The sequence below is a fragment of the Phoca vitulina genome, unplaced genomic scaffold, assembly GCF_004348235.1.
Source record: "Phoca vitulina isolate PV1807 unplaced genomic scaffold, GSC_HSeal_1.0 scaffold3, whole genome shotgun sequence".
Taxonomy (NCBI): domain Eukaryota; kingdom Metazoa; phylum Chordata; class Mammalia; order Carnivora; family Phocidae; genus Phoca; species Phoca vitulina.
The window spans coordinates 64,821,665-64,834,969 of record NW_022589706.1 but is presented as its reverse complement, the minus strand read 5'-3'; the positions used below and the strand labels follow the sequence as shown (position 1 = coordinate 64,834,969).

Here is a 13,305-nt window from a genome sequence, read left to right as displayed (position 1 = left end):
TTGCCACGAAATGCTACCCTCCATTTCAATTTCCTTCCTATTCCCCTCTTTATCAGTATAGTAAAATGCTTCTTTTGAAGGTAATAATATTCAACTGATCATACCATTCTTTTTCTTCTACTTTTCTTCAGTCATCTTTCTTTGGTTCCCTGTGACATCTGGCACCATTGGTCATGTACTCCCTGACGGACTCTCCTAACGCACTTTCTTTAACATTAGACTTTCCTAGCTCTTTTACTCTTTAGACACTTCCTTCCCAGTCCCAATACTTTTCTCACTCTCACATGACATCTTCTGCACCTTTATTTATTTATTTATTTATTTATTTTTAAGATTTTATTTATTTGACAGAGAGAGAGAGAGAGCACAAGCAGGGGGAGTGGGAGAGGTTCAAGAAGCAGACTCCCCGCGGAGCAGGGAGCCTGACGTGGGGCTCGATCCCAGGACCCTGGGACCATGACCTGAGCCAAAGGCAGACACCCAACCGTCACTTCAGCACCTTTTAAACACCTCCTCTCTCCTGAATTCACTCACTAAAATCTTTTATTCTGTTGATACACCATGCTCATTCTTATAATAATGTCTTCAAAACAGTGTCACGCTCTAGCCCCCAAGTGAATCCTGACTGAATCAAGGCACACTTTCTTCTTTCAAATGTTATTGTACTTATTTATTGTTTTCTAATATCTACTGGTTTCCTGTCTGCATTTTTTTTTTAACCTAAATTTTAAGTTTTTTTTGGTAGGAACCATTTTCCTTTTACTTTTCAGTATTTCTCAAAATACAGAAAAAAATTCTCAACACAGAGTATTCAAATACTTTACAGCTATATAATTTGTTTAGACAAAAACCAAGACATTCAAGACAAAAATAAATTTGTATTACTTATAAAACATTTCTAATTGTTGCTATTTTAACTGTAGTCAAACAATCCTGTGGGTGTTTTTTTCTACCAATTTCCATATTTTTCACATATTCAAAGGGATATGTCAGATTTGCTCACTTTATTTCCTTTAAAATGTCAACCATTTTAGTCTTAACATGACCTGTATGTATCTACCATATCTAAAAAGATCTTATGTAGGGGCACCTGGGTGGGGCAATCAGTCAGGCACCCAACTCTTGGTTTTGGCTCAGGTAGTGATCCCAGGTTGTGAGATCAAGCCCCGCCCAGGCTCCACGCTTAGTGCAGCATCTGCTTGAGATTCTAATCTCCCTCGCCCGTTCTCTCTCTAAAATAAGTAAATAAATAAATCTTTAAAAAACAATAACAATAATAAATAAAATAAATAAAAACATCTTACATAAAAAACAATCTGATAACCAAGACACAGTCAATGACCTAATCAAGACAATGTATACCAGAGAGGCTAAAATTTGGGTGATAAAGAGATAAACCACGCTTTTGTCTTATGATTATTAATCATATTTCTGGCTGCTATTTCCCCCCAATATATACATAGCTGAAGAGGGAAGTGAAAGGTAAAGAATTCTTGTAAACTGAATCAGTGGACCCAATCATTTTGTATGTGTAGTAACTCAGAAATAAAATTCACAAAACCTTATGAGGTAGGTATTACTATTTCCATTTTACAGATCAGACCCAAGATTAAATTTCTTATCCAATGACTCTAATTACGGAAAGAGCTAAATGCAAACCAAAGACTATCTAAATTTAAACTCTGTGTTTCTTGGGGCGCTTGGGTGGCTCAGTCGTTAGGCGTCTGCCTTCAGTTCGGGTCGTGATCCCAGGGTCCTGGGATCGAGCCCCACATCGGGCTCTCTGCTTGGCAGGAAGCCTGCTTCTCCCTCTCCCACTCCCCTTGCTTGTGTTCCCTCTCTCTCTGTCTCTCTGTCAAAATAAATAAATAAAATCTTAAAAAAAAAACAAAAAACTCTGTGTTCTTTCTACTACACTCTACTTCCTAATTTATGCCTGAATGTGAATAAATAAATCATAACACTACCTAGCTATAGTTTTCACAAAAGCTAAACACTTAAAAATGAATATAAATACATTAACTTTGTTTTGCTAAAGATCAACAATAACTCAATTTAAAATGTCAAGGGTAGGTCAATTACTAAAAATTGTGTGAAGACATATTATTACAAGGAATTAAATATCAAACAATACAAAGTATAAAAGTACCAAATAATCTTAATGGCCATGATCCAGCCTGAAGAGAGTAAATCTAGTTTCTCAAATATCCTCTAGGTCAAGGCACTTTAATTAGCATTATTTATGTGTTAAATATCAAGTGGCAAGTCAATAAAACCAAGCTCCCTTCCATCCCCAAAACCTAGCATATGGTCTATAATTTATCTATGCATACTACAACGAAAATCCACTAAACTGGAAACAAATGGAGATCAGATGTTAGGAACTCTGGCAAAAACAATAACTGAATCCCCAATATCTATTCTCCTTAATTAGTTTTGGGATAGCCAAGTATCCAGAAAAACTAGAATTCCCAGCTTCCATTGCAAGTAGGGGTGGCCAGTATAAATAGAAGTCACTAGGTAAGCCTTCCAAGAAAACTTTTTGAAAGGATCTGACTCATCTGGAAGGCACACCTTTTTCTGCCATTTTCCCCATTTCTTCCATATTCTGCCTGCCTAGAAAGACAACACATTTTGAACAGAATGCTGGCAGTCATTTTGTGACCACAGGCCATCTTGAGGATGAAAGCCATGCATCAAGGAGATAGAAAAGAAAAAAGATGTCTGAGTTCACTACCATGTCTTGAAACTGCCATGCTTGATTTGGAGTATTATGCTTGGGTTTTGTGATATGTTAGAGAAAAATAAATCCCTACCTTCTTTAGGCCATTGTACCTTGTACACTGTATTTAGGTCTCTTGTACTAGCAATCCTATGCAATTTCTACTGGAAAAAGCAAAATAATTCATTGCATTGGTCTTGGATAGGGCAAGCACAAAGAATATTGCAGGTAGCATTTCTCAGATCAGTGCTCCTATTATCAGATGCTAAGATATGTATTATGAATTCTTTAATTATTGACAAATAAATGAAAAATTATATATATATATATCATCTGGGAGATTAATAAGGTATATTAGCATATTAAAGATTCTAAACGTGTTCACAGTATTAGTTAGGGAAGAGTGCCCAAAAATATATTCTAAACAATTTTAGTTTATGCTATACAACACTCCCAGGAGCACAGCAACATAAGATTTACAAATATTAGATAATAGCTCTGTGTGTTTGTGAGTTTGTGAACATGTACATTTAAGTACACTAGAATTTATATATCCGAGAGTGTTATCTTTCAAAAGAGATACTTTAGAAGGATACATAACCTTGTCCTCAAACATAATATCAGAAACATTTCTGGGACTCTCTTTTTAAATTACATTTAGAGCCATATTTTAAAAATCACTCCTTTTACCTTACAAGCATTTTTCATTTTAATTCAAATTATACTCCTTAAACACTCACCTTTCTAAAACAATAACACATCTATTATTTAATTGAATCAAACCTACACTCAAATAGGTCTGGCACCAAAAAGGAGATTCAAAAAAACATGCTGTAGGGCGCCTGAGTGGCTCAAATGGTTAAGCATCTGCCTTCGGCTCAGGTCATGATCCCAGGGTCGTGGGATCGAGTCCCACATCAGGCTCCTTGCTCAGCAGGGAGCCTGTTTCTCCCTCTGCCTCTCTCTCTCTCTCTTTCTCTCTCTGTCTCTCATGAATAAATAAAAATCTTAAAAAAAAAACAAAACAAAACACCATGCTGTATGTTTTAAAAGTAACTCCAAACAGGAGATGTAATGTTCTAAAAATGAATAGTTTGAAGAGAATGACATTTATTTTTACAAGTTCCACTAAGTGTATAAAAATCAGGCACACATCACATAAGTTCAAGTAATAAGTGGAAGAAACATGTAACCCAAGGAACAAAGTAGTGCCATAAACTGAAAAAAAAGGCACATTTAAGTTCATGTATTACCTTTACCCAGTGTTAAAACAAACAAAACAAATAAACCTCTTATAAATCAGAGTATACCAAAAATAATAACAGCTAATATTTATTAAATACTTAGTTTGCATTAGGCACTGCTCTAAGTGCTTATGTGTATTAACTCATTTGGTCCTTAAAAAAATCCCGTAAGAGGCCTGATCATTATCTTCATTTTGCAGACGAGGAAATTAAAGTACAGTGAGGTTAAGAAACTTACACAAACTAAATCATATTCAGAAATCAAAACCCAGGGGTGCCTTGGTGGCTCAGATGGTTAAGCGTCTGCCTTTGGCTCAGGTCATGATCCCAGGGTTCTGGGATCGAGATCTACCCCCACTCCCAGCATCAGGCTCCCTGCCTGCTCAGTGGGGAGCCTGTTTCTCCCTCTCCTTTTACTGCTCCCCCTGCTGTGCTCTCTCCCTCTTTCTGTCACATAAATAAATAAAATCTTAAAAAAAAAAGAAAGAAAGAAATCAAAACCCAAGCAGACCAGCTCCAGAGTGGTCAGTACCATGCACAGCTGCATCTAAAAACAATTCATATATACTCAGATAGGTACACATGTGTTTGCAAAGTTTTACAAGGCAATTTTACATGTTGTTTAATTTTATCTTCACAGCTGTTCTATGTCAATATATCCTGTCAATAGATGGACTTAGTTGGCATGAATTCAAGTAATTAAAGCTATGTGTCCATAGATTATTCCACTTATCTGCTGTCTTAGAAATGTATCCCTTCTGTGCCTCGCAGAGGTTCTGGCAGATAACAGGAATTCAATGTATATTTACTGAATAAAGAACAATTAGAAAGGGAACTGGACATGAGAATGTGGTCAGATTGGTCCTGATTCATCAATACAGCTACTAGAAAAACACTCAGCTAGCTTGGCTCACCAACAGTGATTCTTTAGTATCCATTTAGGTGGAAGAACAGTATCACTCATTTTTCAATTAAATCTTAGTATCTCAATACAATCTTAAAATTCCTTTGAAGTTAGAAGTCTTGATGTACTAACATAAACACTGAGAAAGATTCAGATGCAATCTTACTCAAAAACATAACTCAGTATGGTCTTCAGTTACACAATGAGTATGATATATTATGTGGCCACATTAAAATATTTTCTTTTATTTAAAGATTAAAGGAAATTCCTATTAAATTTTAATAATGGAGAATACAGTCTAGATTTTTCATTGTAAGTGAAAGAATTGTATCATATGAGTGTTGGAGGGTATGCTGACTTGAATTATAACTAAAGTTACCAGTATTGCTGGGTACTATGTAATAACACATTTCCTTTTTGCTATTCATTTGTATACACTCAAAGCAGTGCTAGAATTTCGAAGTTCTGATTGAACTCAATTGAATGATACATATCTACAATACAGTTTTATCTCTCTTAGTTTGATAATTGATCATTCCTGAACTAAGTTTTCTATTATATTATATAGATAGATAGATATAGGTGTCTATATCTATCTGTATTTTTTTTTAACTATCAGGGTTTTGTTTTGTTTTTTGTTTTAACAAAACATCTATTCTAGCTTTCATGAAGTACAGCTATTTTAGCTTTGGTAGATTTTCACATAATACTTAGAAAATTGAGCTACGTTACATAAATTTGAAATACGGCCTGACACTTATACCTTAAGCTAAGTATAGATATTAGCATCAGAATAAAATTAAGGCAGATTGTGTGAAGGATGAATTATACTATGTTCAAATAATTCCATAAAATTACATCTCAGCACAAGTCAAGAATATGAAAGACACTGAAGAGGGAATAAATCAAAACCTTACAATGAGGGAAATTCCTGTACCAAAATACTGATTTTTTCACTTCAAAACTGAATTACATAATGTTCTCTAGAAGAGATATCTGACTACACTAAGACCTAAAATAATCATCTCTTAATAATTTAAATGTTTATTTTAAAAATTACAGAAAAAGTGCATTAAGTAATACTTAGCAGTGCTGAGAGAAACTAAGTTTCTTAAAAGCGTTCCCTAATTTTAAAAAATTCCCAGGCTCTATCTTTCTTCCAAAAAAACCCCAAAAAGAAACAAACAAAAAACACCAACTTTGAATATTTCTACCACATTCTCAAGTTACATAATCATTCTAACCTTAATTTAAGTTATTCAGCAAGAAAGTTTCATTTTTCTTCCACAGACTACATTAGAGCTAAATGGAAAAGCTTCAAAACATGAAAACAATATTGTATACAAAATATTCTATCAGGCATCCTTTCAAAAGAACTCTCATTATCCTGGATGCAACTTGTCTGACCCCAGTAGGTAAAAAAAGCATGTATTTATGTAAAAAGAAATGTACCATCTACCAATAGAAAAAAAAATACTTTTAATTGAAAATGATTTGTTTCCATGTCTACTCAGAACACACTAAACCAATAAAGAAAACTGATATTTTAGGTGTTTGGGGGGGTGGTATAAAAATGAGATGGACTAGGGGCGCCTGGGTGGCTCAGTCGTTAAGCGTCTGCCTTCGGTTCAGGTCATGATCCCAGGGTCCTGGGATCGAGCCCCGCATCGGGCTCCCTGCTCAGCGGGGAGTCTGCTTCTCCCTCTCCCACTCCGCCTGCTTATGTTCCCTCTCTGGCTGTCTTTCTCTGTCAAATAAATAAAACCTTTAAAAAAAAAAAAAAGAGATGGACTACACACATCATAGTTTCTTCTAAGCTGTGCATCAGTAGTTAACAAGTGGTAAACACCAATAAAATTCATGACATAGAATTAGCTTCCAACCACCTCAAATTGTTTAGGAACCTCATACTTTGTTGAAGGGGAAACTTGCCCTTGTGGGAAAGAATAAAGTCTCTCATGCATCTGTATGTTCATGTTAAAACTAATATGATGGTTTTCTGCTGGGAAATTGAATCATATCATATGACAACTAAGAGTTTCTATAACTAAAAGAAAAACAAACTAACAAAAAACAAAAATACCTTCACCAGATAGAAAAACCTTGAATCAAATTCCAACACTTGAATTGAAATGATGACGTTCTCTATTTCCCAACTTGAAACTGTTGGAGTACACAAGGGCAATTAAGCCATCGGTTAGATTCAGGGCATACTGATACAAATAATGCACACAAGTACACTGAAGTTCCACCTCTGAGTTAACTTTGAAAAGGAAAACCTTGTAACTAGGTATAGCAGATTGAGGAAAGATGTAATATAAGCATCAAATATGTGGTATTTCTCCACATTAGAAAAAAAACTATAGGGGCGCCTGGGTGGCTCAGTCGTTGGGCATCTGCCTTCTGCTCAGGTCGTGATCCCAGGGTCCTGGGATAGAGCCCCGTATTGGGCTCCATGCTCTGCGGGGAGCCTGCTTCTCCCTCTCCACTCCCCCTGCTTGTGTTCCTGCTCTCGCTATCTCTCTCACTCTCTCTCTCTGTCGGAAAATAAATAAAATCTTTAAAAAAAACTATAAGATATATTATATTTTAAATTATAAATCTAAGGGAAATGAATATACACACCCACTTCAGATGATGAGAAAATGGAATATAAATTTCAAAACCTCTAGGTAGTATATCAAGTATACTACAGTAAAAAATTAAAATTTTTAAAAAATCCTTCAGGTAATACAGAATTTTGTGATTATAGAAATGTTCCATATCTGAGCTGTCCGATACAGCAGCTACTAGCCACAAGCAGCTACCGAGCACTTCAAATATGGTTAGTGGGAATAAGAAATTGAATCTTAAATTTCATTTAATTAATGTAAATTTAGCCACATGTATCTGGACTACAACATTGGACAGTGCAGCACTAAAGAAGTAGAGGGAAATATTCGTACCTTAAATTCTGATTCAAATAGTAAAAGTCTTGTAAATGGGCATATACATAGATGCTTCTGAAAAAAATTTTTTTTTTAATTCTTATGACTTAATGAAGACGAAAGGACTATGACACAATATAAAAATGTTGCTGCATTTGTGGGGACAAATTTTCTATACTCATTTTCTAGACAGGACTAGAATATTGGTTCACAAGTTGGCTCCAAGTTGTAATTTTCTTAGGGAGCTTCCAAAAATATGGATGCCTGGGTCTCATCCCCCCAAGCTTTTGGCTTAATTGGTTTGGGTTGAGTCCTGGGCATAAAAGCTTTTTAAAGCTACCCTGGAGATTCTAACATAGAGCCAGAGTTGAGTATTACTAAACTAGAAAGAAAATGAGAAACTGTTTATTAAGCATAGACGCAGTATGCAACTAAAGACATTTCTTTGCTGGTAGGCAAAGAGGCTCTTTGACAACCCAAATTCAAGTCAAAACACCTAAGGGCTAAATATGAGCTACACATTCTAAACATTCAGAAGTGATTTGGGTTATACAATCATTTTTTTTTTTTAAAGATTTTATTTATTTATTTGACAGAGAGAGAGAGAGAGCACAGATAGAATGGCAGGCAGAGGGAGAGGGAGAAGCAGGCTCTCCGCTGAGCAGGGAGCCCGATGCGGGGCTCGATCCCAGGGCCCTGGGATCATGACCCGAGCCAAAGGCAGACGCTCAACCGACTGAGCCACTCAGGTGCCCCCAATCATAGATTTTTATTATCACTGAATGTTATACAATTATGTAAAAGAAATTAGAAAGGAAGGAAATAAACTAAATATTGAGTGTCAACTTGCCTTTGCCAATTTCATGTATATTATTTAATTTCATCCTCAACATATCTTGGGAGGTATATATTATTAATTTATTTACAGATGTGGAAAGTAGATTTAAAGATATTCCCTAGGATTGGACATATGTTTGGCAAACAGTAAAGTCCACACTCTACAGCAGAAGGATTCTCCCTGGGGAAGTTTGTTTCAGTAAATTTTCACACTGGAATCAAACAAAAAAAAGGAAAAGAAAAAGAAAGAAAAAGCAGGATTCAGTGGTGGAGCACAGGATAAGGCAAACATACTAAAACAGGTGCTTAACCAGTCCCTGTTCCGGCATTATCCAGGTATCTGATGGCAAACCCTGGGAAAAACAGGTTTGTCTATGGTTCAAATCTACACCAGCCGCTACACTAGACCATTTAGGAGTAGCTGCCTTTTATCCTAAGAACTTAAACAATTGGTCTCCTACTGCCTCATAAGCTATTAGGTATAGTCACACATTCTTCGGACAGGATAGAACAAGATGCTTATTCACAGCTGCCTGACACTAAACAGGAATAAGATAGGGGTTTTAAAGACTTTTTCATTTTACCCCCTCCACTTAAAGGATTATTGGAACTCCTCACAGAGCAGTTTGCAGACCGTAGTTTTGATATATTTACACTGAGTGTAGAACTTTTATTTTAACCTAGGCCACTGAAAGTCTTACATTAATTTACTCATTAAAAGAAATCTTTTAAAAATTCAGTTCCTGAGTTGAACCCACCTTAATTTTCAAATTAGGGGAGAAAGGTTCTCAGGAAAAAAAAAAAAAAGGTAAATCCAAAGCAACAGACCCCCACTCCCTACCTATCAGCACTAATCCTTCTATCCTAAGACTCAGTATCTTTTCTCCTTTTTCAGGCCCCTACCCTGTAAAGTGACATTAACACAAATGAGTCACATTTAGTTACATCAGAGGCACGAAAGAATACCTTCAGCTCATTGTTCTAATTAATGGCACAGACTTCTCCCAAAGCATATTCCAAAATAAGAATACATTGACAGGATTAACTCATAAATGCACTGGCTTAGTGTATGGTAGTGTTTCTTTTCAATTTCAAATGGTATTAATTATTATTTAATTATACTCCAAAAAATGTTTCATAATTTATTTAAAAATTACAAACTCTTGTCAAAAAAGAGGAAGCAGCAGCGGTAGCTTATCCCCAGTAGTCCTACCCGCCCCCCCACCCTGCCCCCCATATGTTTGAGGCTGGGCAATTTGATGAGCTGGAAAAAAATATACTCAATTGATAAGAGAAGCTACAATGCTCCCCCATCCAATCCTTAGCCTATTAAAAGTGGAACAAAGCAAGGATTAGACCTGTTTTTTCTTAATAATAAAGAATACACAAACTCCATTTTTTTTTTAAAGAATGATACCTATTATCTACACAGAAACAACTGATTAGCCAATTCTCACACTCACTTCCTGCATTGGAGGAAGGCCTCCAGGAAAAGATAATGTAAGTTCTACAATTTTTAATCCCTATTACAGTGCCCAAATTCATCCTTTAAATTGGCATTGGTTTTAACAGTTTGTGTATTTGTGTGACATGAAAAATTATTTATAAATATTTTTGGATGCTAGTAATCACCCTCCAAAAACTAAGTAGCTTTACATGAAGTAAACATTTTGGTGGCACAAATGTAAATTCAAAAGACAGACCTAAATAATGGTAAAAGTCATAATTCTCTAATTGTAAAAGTGAAAGTCACTACAAATTAATCTTTTCTTAATAACTAACCATAGATACTTTTCTAACCTTAATTCCAGCTTCCATCCTACCTTCTCCCCCACACAATACTCCCACAAAGCCTCTAGAACATCAAAGTTAGGACACAATGTTATTATGGAAAAGTATAATAAATTTAGGATTGGTTAAAAAAGCAGTTAGTTCGCCTCTGTATGAATTTACTGAATCAAAAAAAGCACAGACGTAATAAAAAATACTAATATTAAAAGGAGAAATAATGTTTATCAAAGCACCACCAAAAGCAACCAGTGAGCATGATGCAAGTTTTCACTCTGATCCTGCTAACCCAAGTCATCACGAATTTGGGAAAATACCAACACTTGTTTCATAATACAGCGACTTTTCTTTATTTTCCCATCCTTCAGTAAAACTCTATAGATGTAAAATTTTAAGTCTTGCTAATTAGTTACCAGTGCCCTTCATCCCGCAGATCAGGTGTCCTACATTTTGTTTAGGTCCCCGCCTTGAAAACAAACCCGATTGCCCCATTTTCTCAGAGGTAAACTCAGCTCCAGGCAGCTCCCTATGAAGTCACCGCGTTTGTTGTTTCAAAGATGCAATTAAACGAACATAACACAAAGCTGTCGAAGAGATTAGTTGGAAGTGTGTGGAGGTGTCAATCATATATGTATAAGGCCAATGAAAACTGTATTGCTACAAATCTATTTTAGTCGTAGTATTTCTCCCCATCCCCCCTTCTCCAATATATTCACAACATAGGGCAATTAAACTTTGTAAGAACTTACTCGACTTTAGCAAACTTTAGCTTTCCAACTTTCTGTACTCAGAATCCAGCAATGAGCAAAGGCGGGGTGGGGGTGGGGGATTTAACTGAGGCAGGGATAAGAAAAGCAATTAAAGAGCTTGCATCAGGCAGTGTCTCTCCCTCTGCCCCTCTTCCTCCCTTCCCACCCCCTCTTCCCTGAGCCCTTACATATACACATTCTTCTGGGCGGCCTCTAACCACACCATGTCCACAGTCATTTACAGAAATTAGAAACAGACTTCGGGATCCCTTCCCACAGCACGCACAGCGCAGAGCTGTACTAGCAGGATGGGGCGATGTCACTCCCTACTACCTCGCAATCTCTTACTCCCCCTCTGGGGTTTCAGTCTCAAGAATCCGGCTTTCCTCCGCGGAGAAGGTGGGTCTACCTAATTCACAATGAAATTTCATCTCATCCTTCCCCACCCCAGCCACCTCACCACGAAAACCAAAGAAAAGTTCCTTCCCCACCAGGGCAACAGAGGAGTCGGTTTCAGGGGCCAGAGCAAAAGCTGGGAGAGGAGGACAGGGAGCGTGGTGTACTTTGTTTCGCACTACCGCATATCCATACCAAGAGCCCAGGGCTGCTCTTCGTCCTTACCCGCTCGTCCGGAGACCCGGTCCTGCTACTGGAGCGCGAGGCAAGGGCTGAGCCGACGCGGCGTCGGGGCGGGCCGCCGGCAGCAGCCTCGGGCGCCGAGAGCCACCACCTCCTCTCCGTCAAGCGGCTGCGGGCGTGGGCCGAAGGAGCTGAAGAAGGAGCCTGGGGAGGGGGAGAAGAGGAGCAGCATCTCCTCCTCCTCCACGCCTCGGAAACGCCCCTCCAGCCGCGACCCCGGCCGACCGCCTGACCCCCGAGCGCTGGAGTACCCTCTCCGCCCTCCTGTGCTCCGCGCGCCTCCCAGAGCTTCGCCAAACCCTCTGGCGAGGGGCGGCTCAACTGCTGCAGCCGGCTCCGAGTGCTGCCGAGGGGGCTGAGGCGGACCAGGGAGCTAGGGAGTGCCGCGCGCCCGCAAGACGGTCTCTAGGGGCCGTGATCATGGTGTGTGAGCCTCGCCGCACCACCGCCGCGGGAGCTACTAGCACAGCACGGGCTCCACCTCAGCCACCCGCGCCGGCCCCGCCCCCGTTCCTGTCACTCAAAAGCCTTCCCGGGCTCTAGGAGGAGAGCGATCCGCGACCGGGCGCTCCCCTCCGCCCCATTGGTCCTCCCGGCCTCCAGTTCCGCCCCCTCCCTAGGGACGAGGTCGCCGGGGAGACCAGCGCCCCGGTTCCCATGACAACCGGTGCCTAGGGCCTGGCTTTTAGTGTTCTGGCTAACCAGACGCTCAGGTTGGTCGCGGGGCAGCGAAGTTCCTCTCCCCTGCAGTGTGGACTCCTAATTTTAGGCCAAGTTGAAAACGCGGCCGACCGCCCCCACGCTTCCAACTTCAGAAACAACTTTATGGCCCTAGAGAGTGTGAGGGAGAGTGAAAAATGTCTAACTGCTTGCTCTTCCCCTGTGACTCTAAATAACCCCTCCCCCCCTTGCCCTCCCTGGGTTCCAGCCTTGTTTCCATATTCTCACCGGGCGGATTTGGGCTTTGAAAGGGTGAGGAGAAGAGGGAAGAGAGAAAGAGCAGGGCTGTGCCAGCTCCCTGCAGCAATATAGCAACTTGGAAATGGCGGGGTCAACGAAAACAGCTCGGTGAGTTTTCCCACAGTTGTAAAGTGATCTTCAAAGGTGTGCTGGCAGCACTTCGTCAACCCCAGATGCCCTCGGGGAAACTCAAATACTCAATATTTTTGGAAAAAGTAGGTAAATTCTTCTGTTAAAATTCCTCTGAAACTAAGATAATCCTAAAGTTAAAAAAATTAAAAGGTTCGACGTAATCGAATAAAATAAAGAATATTCATTTTTCTATATAGGACTACACATTGCCACTTGGCAAAGTTATGTCCTAGCAGCTATACCCCTCCTGCAGACAGAAAGATTTGGGTTTCAACAATTAACAAAGAAGACTTCCTGAATTCATGAGCAAACAGTATCTTGTCATTTGAGTTTCAACAGTTTGGGTTTATTCTCGGATAAGGTAACCTGGTCCACTCTGGATAGGGGACCTGGGGGTAAACGT

General features: G+C 39.0%; 1 protein-coding gene across 7 annotated transcripts in view; it reads right to left on the bottom strand.

Moving 5' to 3' along the window:
• The window catches only part of PTPN13 (protein tyrosine phosphatase non-receptor type 13), a 204,421-nt gene extending 192,117 nt beyond the window's left edge, over window positions 1-12,304 (bottom strand). For all 7 annotated transcript variants that reach the window (XM_032400721.1, XM_032400723.1, XM_032400726.1 and 4 more), the window contains exon 1: window positions 11,793-12,304. The gene's annotated coding sequence lies outside the window, so the exon portion shown is untranslated. The remainder of the gene's footprint in view (window positions 1-11,792) is intronic.
• Between the last annotated feature and the right edge of the window lie 1,001 nt (window positions 12,305-13,305).